This window comes from Manis javanica, chromosome 3 (assembly GCF_040802235.1).
Source record: "Manis javanica isolate MJ-LG chromosome 3, MJ_LKY, whole genome shotgun sequence".
NCBI classification, from domain to species: domain Eukaryota; kingdom Metazoa; phylum Chordata; class Mammalia; order Pholidota; family Manidae; genus Manis; species Manis javanica.
In genome coordinates this window covers 129,926,134-129,943,876 of record NC_133158.1, presented here as the reverse complement: position 1 = coordinate 129,943,876, position 17,743 = coordinate 129,926,134, and the positions used below count along the sequence as shown (strand labels likewise).

The 17,743-nt window shown below is 34.9% G+C and overlaps 1 protein-coding gene and 1 pseudogene across 9 annotated transcripts in view; one reads left to right on the top strand and one right to left on the bottom strand.

Moving 5' to 3' along the window:
• NAALADL2 (N-acetylated alpha-linked acidic dipeptidase like 2) overlaps positions 1–17,743 on the top strand; it is a 1,394,480-nt gene that overhangs the window by 1,263,057 nt on the left and 113,680 nt on the right. The gene's annotated exons all lie outside the window — the stretch shown is intronic.
• On the bottom strand, positions 3,612–5,570 carry LOC108383847 (DDB1- and CUL4-associated factor 13 pseudogene; annotated as a pseudogene).

Below are 17,743 nucleotides of genomic sequence, written 5' to 3'. Positions count from 1 at the left end.
TAAATAAGGTCCTATATGAAAGCTATGTGAAATAGAATGAAATAACTTTATCATTACAAAAGTCTGTTATGAGTTTACCAAGATGACAAATTAATGACCATTTCTTCTTAATGCTGTACAAATAACCTCATAATGGTTTTTCTCAGTATTTGTTTTTTAAATATGTGTTATATTTTGTGTGAGGAAATAGACATCATTTTAACAGGTTGTATTTTGTGTTAAAACAAAAAGCAAGGTTACTGAGTAGTATTGTAGATTGTTATATCAACACATTTTCAGGAGCTTAGCTAATAGGAGCAAGACAGAGCTGAACTATCAGAGATTGGAGTAGCCAGTAAAAGTAATGAGCTAAAAAAAGAAACAGTCTTTAATCACTCAAGTGATGATGCAAGAGATTAAAACCAGAGAGATCGTTGACTACCACTGTTCTTTTCCCATAGAAAGGTGTACTAGTCAGGTGATGGTCAGGTGGATGCCCAGATATGGGGGTGATCTAAGTGTTGAAGAGGCCTAGAACAAAAGACTCAGGCCATTTTATGGACCTTGTAGTTGACAAGATGGCAAAGAGGAAGGGCTAGGAGTGGAAAATACTGGGCACTTGGGGGAAAAGTATATTTAAGTTTTATACTTTCTTCTTCCCATTTTCTCCCAGTGAGGAGACCTCGGCAGAGGCTCCTGAAGATCTGTGCCCAAAGTCACAGATAAAGATGCCCAGGAATGAAGGCTCCTGGGCTAGGAAAGCAAACGTGAGAAGAGTGTGACTGACAAGGGGGCCTGAGGCCCCTTCAGAAATCCCTTCTGGGACTGCCACAAACTGGCTGTGCCCTGAGTCTCCTGTTGGGAGGGCAGCTTTTCCTCATGAGGCCTAACAGATAAAGCCTTTCCAGCTGCCTGTGGTCAGACTTGAAATGTCACACAAAGGTTTTAACCAGGAACCATATTTCCTCACATATGACTTCAAACATACCATTGGTCAAACCGTAGCTATCACATTGCTAACTGGTAAATGGAGGATGATTCTTCCCAGCCATGGCGAACATCCTAATGAATCCTGCTGCATCTCATCCTGCAGTTTGCAGGATAAATTGACTTAAATGTTTCCTTTCTTTTTGATGAGGAAAGTTGTACTGATCTCTGGTGTTCAGAGAATTGTCATTCTCACACTGGTATTCTTTAGCCTTTTTCAAACTCTCCACAAGCTTCAGGCTAAAAGAACTGGTGACCTCCAGATGCCCTTTTACCCAGTGGGCATTATTAGCTGCATTCCGAGAGTATTTACACCCTCTTCTCATATTACCTTTAGTTCCCCTTTTCTCTTTCTGATTCTAAATTCCATCTTTGGAATTATTACAAACTGATTTTAATTGTTATAATAAGCAAATGTATTGAAATGCCTTTCAAAAAACACTAGACATTAGTAATACTTTCTGTACTGAGAATTATGCTTAGAAGAAATATAAGTATGTACATAAAATATAGAGAGAATAAGATATAGTGATGACATAAATATACATAAAATATTTAATTCTGTAGTCCTTCATGGCACCTGAGATAATTTTTACTCCAGAATTCCAAAGTGACTTGTGGATCTCTTATATTTGGCCAAATTAAAAAAGTGGCTTTGAATATAGAGCTAAGACACAGGGCAGGAGTACTGTGACTTTACAGGGACAAAGGAAAGGGAGGAAAAATGTCCAGGGCTTTCTAACTATAATACTACATCTGTTAAGAGTTGAGGGAAATAAGTGAATTATAAGAGCATTAGAAGATGTAAACTGCGCCTATACAACCTTAACACTGTGTAGCAAACACAAGGAAAATCTATTGGTTATACCAAACATGCTAATTAAAAGTCACCCCAAATTGTTATAGTTGCTGTTTTTGTGTTTTTTTGTTTCATCTCGGTCATTCAAGTTACATAGCTTTCTGGATTGTGATAGGATCTAGGAGTCAGGAGTACAGATCCCTGGATCATAAAATCAGGAAACTGGTGAACATTTAGATAGAGAGTCAAATATGGGGTGGGGGAATCTCAATATGCAGAGTCTCTGAAACTTCAGAAAATGGATGCTTAAAAATTTCTTTGGAATTATGCGGGAGATTAAAAAAAGTTTCTAACAAGTGAGGGATGATGAATTGCAATTAATTACATTAATAATGTAGGGTGTATAAAAGCATCCTTCATAGCATTTTATTTAACAAGATTATTGTTTTATTTTAGTGTAAAAATAGTGATAAGGTTTTTTATGGATTTTCTCATTATCATAGTTTTCAGCCTCTATTTTCTCTATAAAATCCTAATTATTTCCACTGTCAGTTCTCTTGTTAGTTTTTTCAAGATTCTAGCTCTCATATTAGAGGAATGCCTGTTATTGATCTACAAGTAGCCTTTGAAATATGCCCTTACTCTTGTGTTTGAATCACTTTGTAATAATTATATTATTGAATTAAAGCAATGCATTATGCTCTTTACATACATTGTTTAATTTTTAAAACAATTCTGTAATAAATATTATTATATACATTTAACAAATGAGGAAAATGAGGGTCAGAAGACTTAAAGTACTTGCTACATTTTGCACACAGATTAGGTCATAGGATAGGCACTCAAGCCAAACTGACTCCAGTATCCACTCATACCACCTTGGTACACATTCCCTTTCTCTATTGCACTTTAGAATAAATAGGTGAGCAATATGAAGGAGATTAAAATACATATTCAGGACTCAAATCCTGTGGTGTATTTGGAAAATCTCTACCCTATGAAAAGCTTTTGATGATTGAATCCCAACAATTTGCTGGCTCTTAGTGTACATCTGTGTTCTCCTTTATAGCATAGAGATTTTAATGTTGCCTTTCCTCATACCAGTGTTGCAGATAAGGATGACAAACCCTGGAGGGGGAAATATTCTAATAACTTTGAGGGAAACACCAAACGGAGGGGATGGATATTTCAATTTGTTGAACATGTGTAGTGGGAATTACCACACAGGCTTTTGAGATGGGTTTAGTACCCAACCCCAATAAGAACTGGGTCAGAGATATGGAAGTTAGAAAACAAGCATTATATTTATCTGAATTATCCTTACAGATGTACAGTTGTGCATCTATGTTTCTTTTTTCCATACCAGTGAAGAATGCAGCTTCCATGGAGAGACTTTCAATTCAGCTTCCTGGGCCTCACTTCAGATCTACTCCAATGTCTTAGAAGTATTTTTCTCCTTCTTTCTTAATTTCCAGGTTATTCTAATATGCTATCAGACTTAGAAACCTGCACTTGCCTTGATAAAAGAATACTAGTGAGTAGAAAAAAGAGCCTTTGTTGACTTTTCTATTGAAAAAGTAGGAAATAACATTAGATTGAGACCACCTTTATCATTTAATAAGTTATTATGTATGTGTCTGAAAATATGGAGAGTTTTGGATTTTTAGTCCTCATTTATTTAACATTTTAATTTTTGAAACTTTATAATAGTTTTAATATCTAATAAAAATAGCCTTTCTATATTATCCTCCTTTTTCAGAGGTTTTCTGGCTAGTTTGCTTTTTTTTTGTCACACAAAACTATTTATTGTTGAATGGGTAGTTGAAATTATTTAGTAGCAATGGATCAAAGTTACAATGCTAAGGAAAAAGGATGTTTTATTAGCTTGACCCTACCATAAGTTATAATTTATAGAAGTTATATAAATGTAGGCTGATCATCTTTAGTCTCAGAAGTCCAAACATAAAACACAGAAAATAAATGTAATTTTAAAAAGTTTTGGCATAATTCTTCTATGTGTCATGTGGAATCATAGCAAGAATCATTGCAATAATTACCCAAAGTAATATTAAGGTAACAAAATAGATGTTTGGTCTTGAATGTAAATTCAAATGTACAGGGCCTGTAACAGTAGATGAGAACAAAAGTATATCTGTGATTTCAAACAGCAAAAAATAAATTAGTTTGTTAATACAATATTCTTCAGTGAAATAAGAAAGCAGATCAAGGACAAAATATTGGACAGTCTTATCAACCAGGCCATCTTTAAGGATAATTTTTCAGGGTAGCTAAAATGAGCAACAATAAAGCTCTACACACATAACTGAATTGTTTGTTATTATACTAGTGCTGGTACTTTTATTTGTAGAGTTTGAAAATCAAAATGTAATAAATAATTATACATTAGGACTGGTAGGAATACCAAATATTATTTCACAACTACCGCTATGTGTTTCTTCTCTGCCGCAATGGAAACAGATCCAGGCTTCTATGTCTGAGACAATTCACTTCCTTTCGTTGACGAGCTTCTTTCATGATGTGCTGTTCCTGAATCTGGCTGTAGGTCGATTTTGGTAGATGTCAATGACAAGCAGCAATACGTTTTATATGAGGATGATGTTGAAATTTCTCCTTCAACTTCTGGTTATAATCTTTGGCTGCTTTTTCTCCCGATGTGAGCACACCCAATTTTTCAGAAGCATTAGCTTTCCAAAGATGAATGTTCATTTCATCAGATCCACACATAATGTACTTGTTGTCAGAAGTCCATTTTACACAGATAACATGTTGCATTCTCTTTGTGTGGTAGACTTCCCTGCTTCTACTTTTGTCTACAGGAAATATTTGAATAGATTTATCAAAACTGGCAGACACAAACTCCTTCCCAGTGGGAGAATAATCCACGTCAAGCACTGCAGAGACACGGTACATATGTACCATTATGGGAGTGTCCAGGGCACACATATCAAAAGTATATAAGTTGTAATCTTCATTTACTGCAGTAAAAATGAAAGCTTCCATAGGGTTCCAACAAATTGTATTTGTTCTCATATCTAAGATGACCTTTTTCAGAGGAGTAGCTTGCTTCATATTGTAGAGTACTATATTCCTGTCAGAAGCACAACTTCCCAAGAGAAATGTCTCAATTGTGTTAAATTTAACACTATTTATACTGCCAAATCCCCAGGTCATTGAACAGATAGGATTGGTTCTTTGTTCATCCCAATTGTCTACTTGCTGTCCACATGTGACAAAAACAGCTTCTTTCCAGTGAAGATCAATTCCTGTATATACTGTCTTTCCTAATATTGTACGCAATGGTTCTTCCTCTTCTCCGTAGCCTGGTCCATCCATTTTCCACTGCTTCACAGTTTTGTTATCAACAACCATAAAAAAAAAGTCCCACAAAAGCGAGTACATATTCCTCTTACAAAACCTTCATGTGCTTGTATTGCGTGGATACATTTCCATTTAGTCAAGTTCCAAATTCTAACCTCTCCGTCACATGCCCCAGAGGACAGTAGCCAGGCTCTTTGGATGCTTTGCCAAGCAATTGACTCCATCTCGGTGACCATCCAGGGAAGCAAGGAATGGTTTTGCAAATACCTGCTCCAGTTTGGTAGCATTTAAAGCTCTCATGTATTCTCATGGGACCTCAAAAGGATGTAAGGTCAGATCATAGTTTCTTGGAACTCTCTGTAAGTCCAACTTGGTTTCGCGGACATAGTTGTCTGAGTTCCGGCTCAGCATCTTCACCTTCATCTTGCTAGTTCTCCCCGACTCCACAACTTTCTTGCTTCCGGTCTTCCGCTACCCTTGCTTTTATTTTTTAATGAACTGCAAAATCAGCATGTGTAGTTATATAAAAGTAAAAACAGAAAAGACCTTTTTATTGGTATCACACAAAATCTGTTGTTACCTTAGATCAAAAGGATGCCTTTGTTATGTTAATGCCCCAAGACCGTGGTATACCTTTCATTGTGTTCAAATCTTTTATACTTAACTACTATTTTAAAATTTTCTTCTTATAGATGTTGCACGTATCTTGTAATATTTATCCTTAGGTATTTTTTCTCTTCTTTTATGGTAATTATTGTTTTCATTATGTTATGGTTAGTTGTTTATATATATATATATATTTACATAATTATATACTATATAATTTATTTCTCTGTAGAGTTTCATATCTTAAGAAACTATTAATTTGGTAACTAGAGGTATTTCTGACATTCTTATAGTTTGTAAGTTTTTTTTTAAAAGATCAATAAAAGCTTTATTAGGGTGGTCTAAACCATTACTTAGGAGGTGTTTTGCATTACAGGCAGAATAATGCACTGGGGCCAATGTCTGCTTTCTACCTTCAATTTTTCGATTAATGAATTTTGTTGTGTGCATACAGATACAAAAGTATAAATAGAAAAGTTTAGTTCCTGTTTTCAAGGAGGTCAAAGAGGAATAACAGATAGAGGAGAGTTATAGTCCAACATTGCAAAAGCGGTATGCACATAGTATTATTCTAATAGTAAATGGGAAATGAACTGCCTTGGCATTTTCCTGGATGAAGGAAGGGCTCAACTCTACTTGTTAGTACAGTTATATAATGAGAGGATCTTAAGTTTCCTAAACAATCTGCCGAATCTTGAAGGCTGGATTCAGTTTTGGATCCCCTGGGTCTAACCTGGAATGCTATTTCATATACCAACATCTGGTTAATGTCCTCTCGCCATCCCCACAGGGAACATGGTCAAGTTTTACCAGGGGACCACTTTTTTTCTTTTCTTGGACATAGATGGTTGCTGCTTATTCTTGTCAGTGTGTAAGATACTTTCCAGGAAGGTACTGCGGGTATCTCTTTTAACAGTTAGAAATTCAGTCCATCGTTTGTATGTTTCAGTTTTTTGCAATAACAGCCTCTAATTATTAGTTCACACAAAAGGTTGAGCAACCTCCTCTCAGGAGACAAACACACGTGAATATGTACTGGATTTCAGGACATGTCAAATGACTCCTGATGGGTGATCCTTCCTGCCTCTCCCTTTTGGCCAAGCTCAACACAGAGTGTAAGCGCCTGGTATTTCAGAGGATTTCTGCAAGTAGGTGGCTGTTTAGCAGACACACACTCACACACACAGACACACACAAATCTACTTTGTAATATTTTTAATTGACAGTTTTCCAGGTTTAAAACCTTATCATCTATTTCCCTCAATTTTTACATCGCTAATTTATATCTCTTTCCTAATTGTATAAGCTAATGCCTACAGGAAATATAAAAATATTAGTGCTGATACTTAACATTTTGACCTATTTCTGATTTCACTGTGAATGTCTTTACTGTTTCCTCATTACAGACAATATTGCTTGCTTAAATATTAGGATTATTTACAGTAACATTCATCAGTTACAGTGGCTTGCATTTTTATAACACAATATTTTTAAGGTTTAGGGGTTTAGGGTCAATGTTAAACTTGCCTCATAAAAATAATTGAGAAGTTTTCCTATTTTATTCGTGCTCTGAGACAGTTTATCAATACTGGAATTTTTTCTGCTATTTTAAAGGATAGAGTTGTGCATATTTCAAGGCAAACCCTTCACCTTTAGAAACTATATTTTGCTGCTACTTTCTGAGATATGATGTGGCTGAGGTCTTTCACTCTTCTTACTAGTTCTCTTATTTATTTTTGTTCAACTTCTGACTGATCTCAGGTTTGGGAGCATTTCTATGAATTTCTAATATTTGAAATTTTATCTGTCTAGGATTTTTCTGAAAATGATATTTCTAGGTTTTTTCATTTACTTACTTATTTGTTTTTCCTCATTGTTATCTTTCTGTAATTTCTAGAATGTATTGTGCCTTAATATGCCGTGTTCATATGGGATTGCCCTTGTTTTTACATTTGTTAAAAAACTATAAATCATTCTGAATTCATCTTGAATGGCATACAGTGTTGGCCTAGTAGTGGAAGTTTGATAAAAACTAACTACCTTTGTTCATAAATGAGATTCTGATAATTAATGGGATTCTATAGTGATTTTATGGTCATCTTGCCAATACCCATTGTGTGGTAATCTGAGGTGTCCACAGTACTGTTCCCACAATTTTAGCCAAAGGTCTCATTGGTCCGAACTAGTGAGGTTATGGCATTATCCTAGCCATGGTGTTTTCTCCTTTCCCATGCAATTAGGAAAGAGATATGTTAGTGATATAAAAATTAAGAGGCAAAAGGAAAATAGATGAAAAGGTTTTAAATGCTAATACCAATTTAAAATTATTACAGAATCTAAGAATTTCAGTAAACCTTGAGTTGCCAAATTAATAGTTTCACAAGATATGAAACTCTGTAGAGTACGTGAATGAAGTAGGTATCATCAGATTTGTATTTGTTGTTAGGAATCCAATAGGAGCCTCAATAGATTCTCTTGACACAATCTAAGGTGAGCTTTCCAGGCTGGCAGTCCTTCATGTGTATTTACAACATGTCATTGCTGGGAAAAGTTACCCTCTCCAAGGTTCCAGTGAAGGAAGACAGAAGGAAGCTACATACTTGGAGATTTCCTAGACTCTGCTCCATGCCTCTATTCTCTGGACTGATTTTACTCTGTATCCTTCACTGTAATAAACTTACAGCTGTGAGTGTGACAGCTTTTCGTGAGTTCAAGGAGTCTTTTAGTGAGTTAGTAAACCTGAGACTGGTCTTGGGGACTCCCACACATATAATTAGTGCTTGACATGAAGGAGATCTTGGGACCCCCAAACTTATAATTGGTATCATAAATGAGGGGGGTCTTTTGGACTGCTCCCTAATTTTGTACCCCCAAAACTGATTTAAATAAGAGTTATTAGTAAATATTAATGAAAGTTAATTTCCCTCTCTCTGAATTTGTATTTGGAAATAGCTTAAGGGGAAGTCAGGCTTAGGATGAAGCTGACAAATTGGAGAGAAAATGGAAATATGGGAAAAACAAGAGTCATTGACCTATGTGTCTTTCACTATGGGTTCAATGTGGTGAAACAGTTTATACCCAACTTTATTCCCATGGTGGCAGGTCAATCACTAAAATCCCATCCACTCAGAGCAAGTCTGCATGCAGCAAGCCGGTCCCTACCTCTGGGCCTCTCTGCCTCCACAGATGTCTCAGTCTCTGTCCTCGGCACTACCACAACTCCAGTCTTGTCTCTGCTCTCCTGCAGCCTTGCAGTCGTGGCATCGTGTCACCCAGAGCACTCTTTATATAGAGCCAATAATGACGTATTGCCCACACGTGTGCAGTGAGCTAGCTGACCAAGGCCAGGTGAGGATCCTGGCCATAGGGACCTTCACTTTATCCACACTATGGGAAGAAATAAACCTGAAATTCACTTTATTTGTAAGTTTTTCATTAATATTTTCTAATAACTCTTGTTTTAATCAATTTTTTGGGGGTACAAAGTTAGGAAGTAGTTCAAAAGACTTTTATCATTTCTGACACCAGTTACAAGTCTAGGGTGTCCTAAGATCTCTACCTCTAGCACTCATTACATGTGTGGGAGTCCCCAAGACCAATCTCAGATTTACAAACTCACTGTAAGACTGCAACTCACTGAAATCTGTTACACTCACAGGTGTAGTTTATTACAGTGAAGGATACAGAGTAAAATCAGCCAATAGAACAGAGGCATAGAGCATAGTCTAGGATATTTCCAAGTGTATAGCTTCTTTTTTGTCTTCTTTCACTGAAAGCATGGAGAGGGTAACTTCTCCAGGCAATGATGTATGAAAATACACATGGAGTATTGCCAGTCAGGGAAGCTCACCTGAGCCTTGGCATCAAGAGAATTTGTTGAGGCTCTGTCACGTAGACATGACTGACTTCACATGTGGTTGATAGCCATCTCCAGCCCCTCCAGAGGCAAAGCTGATGCCATAGACTTAAGCTCCCCACCTTAAAACACGTTGATAGATCATCTGGTATGCCCAACACCCACCCTCATTAACACTGTTAGATGTCCTATAAGACCCAAAACACCCACTCAAAGACACTGCTATGGGACCTGATATTACAGAGACTTAGATTATTACCTACTAGGACCCATGGGAGAAGGGAAGACCTCTCTTTAGACAAATTTAAATTCTTTAAACATGGTGGCCAGAGGTGGGGTTCTGTTACTTGAAATGTAGTACATACCCTTACTGAAGTGCATATTAGGAAAGAGACTGATAAGATACCTTGCCACAATTACTTTAAACGTATGTAGTTCCATTTAGAATAGAAATAGTAAGATAAATTAAAAAAGAAAGATTCTCAGCAAAATTAAAGTTTTTTTTTTACAAAAGCTTTGAACCCTTTGCTTTTCAAAAAACAAAATTCTAACCTAAATTTATCTAATTTGTCAACACATTATACTTTATCTTCACTCAGATCTCAATAGATACTCATATTTTAAGAAGAAAGGAAGAATTAATTAAAAAATAACTTAGTATGCCTTAAAGGATTCAATATAGGGATGGGAAATGCAACCAAACCTGGAAGAAACATCCGCTCATTTAAAAACAAGGATCTCAGTAGTTGTCCTGCTGGCATTACATTAGACTGGATTACTAAAACAAAACAAACAAGAAACAATGACTTTGATCCTCAGACAAAACTGTCCCAAAGAGTTTTGTGTTTATAAATAAGGTACAGTACAGCGTGGATTAAAAATACATTTTGATATTCAATTAGGCTAACAGATCCTTGGCACACACAGTCACTGAATCATTTTTATTGCCTCCTTCAAAGTTTTCCATATTTAAAGCCAAATCAAGAAATGAACACAAAAGGGCAACCCTATGTATGCATATATCCCTTTCCTTATCCCAGAAAAAGTAAGAAACAGGTTATGAAAATATATACAACACAAAAACAGGAAATTAACTGAGGAGAAAATGGACATGGAAAATTAAACAAAGGGAAGATATTAGGAATGTTAAAACAAAGCCAGATGTTAGATTATATATAAAATGCATGTATAGTCCCTAGCACTTAGAGTTGTTAAGTTACTGTTGACTAGGAAAAAAAGTAGAGGAATATGAATGATTATTGGTAATTATTTCACAGCATTTAATTCAGTTTTTAGTGTTTTTACCTCTCTGTGATGAACTGTCAAAATGAAAAGATGCTGAATAATTAAAAGCCCATTGATTTAGGCATGTTTCCAATAAATAAACATACAAAGGTAAGTGAAGTTTTAAACTGAATTATAGGCAATGTTATATACAAGACATGTTTATAACTTTATTCAATAAAGAAAATGAGGTAAATATTAAAATTAAGTTGTGGTGAAATTTTTTTTCACTTTTCTGCATTTTCAAATATAGTGTGCTTCTCTTTGTAATAAAAAAGTAAAATAACTTGTAAAATAAAATTATGTCCAGCTAAAATGCATATTATAGTGATCCCTATGATTTTGTAAGACATATGCTAAATTACATGTAATACCTATTTATATCCCTAAGCCAACAAAGTCATAAGTTTTATTACTGCACAAAGAAGATTTTATTTATTACTATTTTCCTCTGCATCTCTTAAAAAACTGAATCATCTGCCTATAACATAGACTTTTTCAAAAATTTCAACTATGTAAGAAAAGTATAATAGTATCAATTATTTAATATCTTTGTTATAACAACCAGTATTCTGATCAGGCTATTCTGTGCTTAGGGAAAACATCTCATGCCATAAAATAAATAAATGCAGTATAAACACATTATTTGTGTTTATGTATTTTATATAGGGGCTTTTTAAATTTTTAAAAACCTGCAAGAAATATGTGTCTAGAAATTCTCAAGAGAAGTTAAAGAAAACAAATTCAAATGAACAAATTCAAATCTGCCATGACTAAATAATAATCTCTTTGGCTTTAGTTCATATTCCATGAGTTTCTACTTGTTCCAGCAAACATAGCAAACATTACCCAACATAAAGTTATAAGTTAATCCACTTCCACAATTTATCTAATTCTTTTTATTTAAACAAGTTCTTTTTTAGTAGGGAAATGATTTCGTTTCTAACAATGAAAGTATGCCTTCGAAGTAGAGCAATAAATCATAAGTAAGTCACAAAATAAATAAAATAGTATATATAAGGCATGTTCTTGAGAGCAGTCGTGAATCCTTGGTGTGACCGTATTGACTGAACAATGGTAGGAGAATGCAGTGTACATCCTGGAGTGTTTAGTGTTTCTCTCTTGGAAAAAAAAAATACTGGGCATTCATAGTGAATTGTTTAGGAACTCCAACACTACAGTTTATCTCAATGTGTTTACTTTGTATGCTGTAGTGATTTCCTAGAAATAAGAGAATTAATATTCAAGAGTTAAGGGAAAGAACTTTTAAGACTCCTGTATGAGATGTCCACATTAAAAGCAAAAAGTTGAGTCCCAACTTTAGGGATTTTGTTTTAGTATCTTCTTTGAGTCCTTTGTTCTTTGTCAGTATTTAATAAAAGAATTAATCCTCTTCAATCTTCCATTACACCCATTAGATTTTTGAGGATATAGAAACAAAAATTCAGGAGAACAAATTATTTAATCCAGTGACAGGTCTTTCCCAGTACTGTGACAGTGAAGATTTGGGGAACTTTCAACAACATAATTGGTAAACATAAAACTAGATTCAGTACTCTGTTATTAATGAGCAGCTTTGACTTAATGGCTGTTAGAGTTTCTGGGGCTTGCTGTGTTTGCATTGCCTAATTTGATGTACTTGCGGTGAGATCCTTACAGATGTCTGAAAAAAATCCAATCTCTGGGATAATTGGGCATTTTTGTACAATACACACTTGCAATTTTATCTAGAGTGATTTTTTTTTCAGTTATACATAAACCATGGTTTCCAACAAGATCCCTTCAGATTTTGAATAGGGACTTTTCTGTTTTCCTACTCCATCCATCAAAATACTCTCAAATTGTAGACTCCACATTGTAATTTTGTTGCTGAAGTTTACTTTCCAACATCTGTTGTAGTGATTTTTATAGAGATATTTAAAAGAATACTTGTTGAAAAAATGCACTGCATCTTAGTCTAGTGACATATGCTAAGCTCTATCAGGCACAGTTAGCACACACTTTAATCTGTGCAGGTGCAATTAGTGCTATTTGTTCTTTCAGAATCAAAGCTATTATAATGAGCAGGCACTATCTTTTTCAACAACAGTACTGAAAAAAAGGGTAAAATAATTTTAAAATGTGTTTCCTTAGAATGACATAACACTTCCAAAAATAGAGTTAAAAGTAGAGGAAATATTTTTAGAGTATCCTTTGAGGAATAAACAACTATATATGTCTGAAATTTGTAATCATTAAGCTTAATAGTCTCTAGTACTAAATACTCAACAGATGCTGATACATTTTATTAGTAATAATTAGGCCCATGGTCCCTATTGATATTAAAATGGTAATGTAATATCCTTGAAAAAATAAAAATGGATGAAGCTAATAACTGGCTATCCCACAAGGTATGGAAAATAGAAAACAAATGACACTCTTTTTGTTATTACCTGATTTCCTTATTTGCAAGCCTGCCTCTGAAGGAATGTTGGAACATTTTCTAGTTTGGCCTTTCTATTTTAGAGTAAGAGTGGAAAATAATCAAATCAATTCCAACATCCTCAGAAAACCAGTCCAAGCCATAGTATTTCCAGGGAACATTTCTTATCCCAAAACATTTATTTAGTAGGTTTTAGATGCTATGAAGATAAAAATGAGCCAGTCCTGGGTCTTCCTTTAATGAGAGTAGTATCATTCAAGGGAACTGAGGCATACATGCAAAACTATAATAGTGTGAAAAATCAATCTGTGTTACAAAAAAATACAAATAATGAGACTTCATGAAAGTTTTGTTTGTTTTTTTCTCCTCCCAGCCTTGGGGAGCATTTGAAGTACCACTTACTGAGGGCTTGAGAGAAAAGATTTAGGGAACAAATGAGGCAGTTGGTACTCCAGGTAGAGGAATGAGAATGAATGAGAGCCCAGAGATGGGAATACAGCGAATGTGTTTGTGGGACACAAAAATGGGTTGTTTCGTTAGACTGTAAGGAACATAAAGGGGAAACACAGGGGACAGTATTGAAAAGATACGTTGGTTAGGGCCAGATTGTGAACTCTAGATATTCTTTTAAGGAGATGGTCTTCCGGTCACTCACTAGTGGATCCTACCCTGTCCAGCAGTGTTTTGGATGTGTCAATCAGCTGGAAGCCAACATCAGCCAGGAAAGCCTCAGGATTTAGATACTATGACAAGGTTCACACTAGGCCTTTGTAGTTGTGGTTCTGCCTGCCTTCTTTGACTTGTGCAGCTGGAATGTTAGAATGCCAATATATGTGGTTCCTCCCTTACCTTAGATGAATAAAGGATCCTATTTTCACATAATGTATGTTTCATGGGGAGGGCTTATTAGCTACTTTCTGTAGAACAGCTACTTACAACTGTGCTAGTGTTAAAATTGTTAAACAAACTGCCTGTGAAGGTATATTGTTATTTTAGTTTCTCCGATGCAAAAATTGAGTTAGTTGTGGGATAACTCTGAAATTGAGAGTAAAATTTGACTATAAAACTAACTTGTCCATCATCCTAAACTCATAATCCTATACATCATAACTCTCTCAAAGCCAAGTTCTCAAATGAATTTAAAAGCCCACAGCAAATCTCACTGATGAGTAAGACTAGATAGAGAAATATATATATTCCAGAAAATATATATATATCCCAAGCAAAATTCTGAAAATAGAATGCAAAATATTGATTCTCATGACTGTGTGCCTGAAAAGAGGAGTAAGAGTTTCACATCAACTTTTGAAGTATTTTGTGACATGTTCCATAAATTAGTTATTTAAGATACAGATTATAACCATTTATGCATATGAATATATGAGAACCTCCGGTTTCATGATCTTCATGAGAACAGAGAATTTAGTCAAACTATATAGTTGGTCTCGAAGACCATGAAGCACCAGATACCTAGTAATTCAAATATAACTTCAAATACATACTTACGTTCCTACAACAAAATAGAAATCAAAATGCTAAGAAGAGCAGTAAGAACACATACAATTACATAACAAAAATTCAGAAATATGTAACAACATGTGAATCTCAAATTTTGTTAGACGAGATCTCAAGTTTCTGATTGCTGGAGTCAGCGCTGCTCCATAGAGAACCACTCCAAAAGGCTCCCTCCAAATGCAAGTTTTTTTCTTTCAATTTTCAAATTTTGTTCATAGTATAATCCTCAACTATATGATTAAAAAGCAGAGTCATTTCAATGAAGGAATGTTGCAGCAAAGTGTCTGGGCTCCAGCTGTGCAAATTTTTGCTAGGAAGATCTAATTTAAATTGATTAGTTACAAATTCAGAAAATTATAGGATCCCTAAAACAATTTTGGGGACAATAAATGTTTTCCTGAAGTAATTCATATAATTGTTCTGAACTGAGTCTTTGTGATTTATCACTCACTGGCTTTTGTCTTGATCTTCCAAGCATACTAACTGGCTTTTATCTTGATCTTTCTCCAGGAACAATACAAGGCATTAGCTCTAGATTCAGGAACATGTCTGCAATCTTCCTTTGCCATTCCGTATGATGCTCCTGCCCCTCTAGCCCTTTATCATCTATGTCTATTTAAGAGGCTAGAAATTCACTTCTCCTGTAATTGGCTGCCACAGATTAATATTCCTAAACTTTGGTCTACCCAAATAAATTCTATTCAACAAGTATTTATTAAACACCCATTCTTTGTCCTTTCTAAAACTAGACTAATACAGGATTATGATAGAACACACACACACACACACACACATATCAGTATATTTATTAAGTGTCACTAAGTGACAGGAAGATATTTTTATATGCCATAATGAATATCATATGATATTTTTCTCAGCATAGTCATTATTGTAATAGGTCATTTTAAATAATTGATAAATGCCAAATCCTTTAATACTTGGTTTCAAGACATTTTAAACAATGTTGTACTTGTAATGACAGAGGATAGGAGATTCAAAGATATTTTCTGTAGTTCAATTAGATTAACAATGATAGCAAACTTTTAAGATTTCTAATATCTTGGTATTTTTGCTTTTAAAGATAAAATTTGTCAGAGTTTTCTATATCCAGAAGGATTTATTTCCCTTTATTTGTGATCAGTTGTATACTACACTCTTTGAGAGCAGAGGTAATAGTGTCTGTCAAAGCCTTGTTTTATGATAAATATTAGATATTGGACTATGGTTATTCAAGCACATATTAGTTGTGTGTAAAAATAAGCCTAACTTTAAAAAAAATGCTAAATGATGGTTTTCCCCAGCTTCAACTGATTGAAATAAATTTAGATGGATCAATATTGTCATTAAGCCAATAGAATGCGCATTAAGAAAAATTTCAGGAAACTTACATGAATGAGATTTAAGGTCATAAAATCTTCTATGTTCAGAGAAAGGGGCTACTGTAAAAAAATTAATTGAAAGACAAAGATTTTTCTGTAGGAAAAGAGTTAACAAGGGTAACTGGCTGTTCTGTAACTCATGGAAGATAAGATCTTGTTGCTCTTTGCAATAAGTGTGAGATTTGAAATATATATGACATTTTAAAAGTCAGAACTTACCACCTAAAGTTGTTTACAGGAGGCTGTGTGAAAGTATGAAAAGAGTATGGAATCATAGGTTTTTAGAGCAACTTTAAAAATCTCACCAACTTTCCTGACTTCTGAGATGAAGAAATTACTACAAATAATATAAAATAAGCTGTGTTTCATCATCCTGTCTCAGCTCACCCTTATTTGTGTTTTTGTATTTAATTCATTTATAGTTGTTAAGAATCTTCTAATTTTTTATGTGAAATGTGTATTTGTCTTGAAAAAATATGTAAGAGCAGAAGTTACTGAGTCTTAAATTGTGATTTTGCTGTATCAGTCTAATAAGCAGTACTGTTTTACTAGGTGGAAATGAAAGGCAAAAAGCATTGAGACAAGAGCTATCTTGAGGGTTTTAGGGTGCTCCAGGCTAAGCAATCAGTCATGAAAAGGTACTGCTATGGAAATAATGAAGGCAACCCAAATGAGAACAAGTAAAGGCCATCTATTGAGGCTTGCTATAGCAAAGGAGATGCCCATTATCACTTGCCTTTGCAGAGGGTCAAGGGCAGAGGAGCGGGAAAGGTTTTCAGTGGTAAAAAAGGAAGGGTTCAGGTGTGCCCTAACTGGAGACTTTTAGGCACTGGAAAGCTGGAGGTGAGCTAACTAGAGCAGGGTGTCCTATGTAGCTTAGTGCAGCATGTTTGACTTTTTCTGGAAGGTCATATGCTGGAAGTAGGGGCAAAAATTAGAGAAGCTATCCGTTCCTGATTAAATCTGGCTGTCTTGGGGTTGATTACTACAGAAGTTGTGGTTTGGCTTCCTGGACAAGTGTTCCAAATTGTGGGCCAATATTCTACTGCAGTGTGTGGTCTGGTCATTGTCTATTTGGTCTCTGAGGTCCCAAGTGCACATGTAATCAGCAGTTGATTTCACATGTGTGTCTACCATAAATATGCATTCCATTGAAAAATTACACTTGTACACAAAGAAGGATAAACTGCACCAACTGGCTAATGACCAAGTTTACCATGTTAAATGTATCAAGCAGGACGAACAGCTGCAGAAGCTAATACCAGTGTAACTCTAAAAGTTACAACTGCAATATTAATGTGATGACTGTATTTGTTTGTAGAAAAAACAAAAACCAAAAATGATTTCCAAAGCCTACTTTTTCTCCTAAATAGTATGTCCATTGGCATTTCATATTTCCAAAAATGTACTTAACACGATGGGATTATTGTAGTTGAATCAATTTCTACATTTAGGTGTTTAATTAATATTAACTACATATTCAGGTTTTCTGTCCTTTGGTTTCAAATTGCATGTGGTTCAGCTTTATTATATGTTTCTATTTTTAAAAACTAGATGAATGCCACACTAATTTATCC